Consider the following 1,477-nt stretch of genomic DNA (forward strand, 5'->3'; position numbering starts at 1 on the left):
ACTCCGCACCCCACACCATGATAACCACCCCCCACCTCCCGTCCTGTCTTCAGCTTGCTGTGGCTCACATCTTCTCAGGTGTCAGCACAGTGGCAACAGGTCCTCTCAGGACTGTGCTGAAGTAAGTCACTGGCTGAGGAAGTAAAATGGCTTGGCCTTGTCGAATGACATGGCGAGCACCCTGCGCCCCCAGAACCTCGAGGACGTCCCTAGGGGCTTTGCGAACCAGGTATGTTTTTGGTTTTTTTTTTAACCCCCTGGGGGAAGCAGCCGTGGTGCCAGTCTATCTAGATGTTTTGCAATCAGAAGGATGAATTGGTCTGACCATCTCAAAAACAAGATAACTGATTGGCATACAGTTTATTTATTAATGCAATTTTTTGGCAACGCTGGGGATCAAACCCAGGGCCTCATGCATAGTGGGCAAGAGCCCTACTACGGAGCTATATCCCCAGCCTTGGTCTTTCAGTTTTTAGTGCCAGCTTTTCAACACAGAATTCAGGAGCTTTTTTTGCACCATCTCTGAACACTGATAAGGAACCAAGAGATTCCTAAGAATAATTTGGAGTCAATAAAGAGTAGCAAACTAGTCATCAAGCTGCTTGAGGTGAGTACACTGAGGGAAGGTCTACCTGGCAGAGGACCTGCAAAAGGAATCTAGTCCACATTATATGAGTAAGTAGGATGGGTTTCTAGACTCTAAAAATGCTATTACCAGCCTGTACTGCCTTCTGGAGGACCACTGCATGGAAAAACACTATTCAGTTAGTCAACCCTGCTGCAGAGCCAAGGCCAGACACCCAAGGCATAAGGACACAGTGATCTGGGTACTTAGCCTTAATCTGTTTCTCAGTCATGAGGATGACGATGTTATCTGTTAAAAGTTAAACTTTAAAAGACCCCCCCAATGAGGATACAAAAATAAAGTTATTAAAAAAGAACTGCCTTTGCCTCTGTTCTCTTCCATACTTTGTTCTGGAACATTCCTGCTCTTCTCTCAGGAACAGCTCAGAAGTCAGCACTAGAACCCTTCCCCGGCACCCTCCAAGACCCACTCTGTCCCAGAGCCCACGCTGACCTCAGCACCCAGGGATGGGCTTCATGTGTGGCTGCACAGAGTGGGGCTCTGGTGGGCGGAGCCTCCGTCCACTGACTGAGGGCAGCCTGTGACGGACAGACCTGCAGAGACCCCACCGGCATCCCAAGAGCAGGCTGAGGCGGGCAGGGTAAAAGAGCACGAGAGGCGTGCGTACACCTAAAGACCAGGGGGTCTGTCCAAGGCAGGAAGTTCTGTCTTGATGTTCACATTCCAAAGAATGCCGCCAGGCTCCCAGCAAGGGCAGCTGTAATAGGGTGACCTCTGGGGCCAGTCACAGCACAGCTGGGCTCGACCCCATCTCTTGTCACATCGGTGGCAGGCCAGCAGGACCATGGACAAACCCAAACCCAGACCCCAGCAGAGCCAGGAGTCAATGTG

The sequence above is a fragment of the Callospermophilus lateralis genome, chromosome 7 (assembly GCF_048772815.1).
Source record: "Callospermophilus lateralis isolate mCalLat2 chromosome 7, mCalLat2.hap1, whole genome shotgun sequence".
Classification (NCBI taxonomy): Eukaryota; Metazoa; Chordata; class Mammalia; order Rodentia; family Sciuridae; genus Callospermophilus; species Callospermophilus lateralis.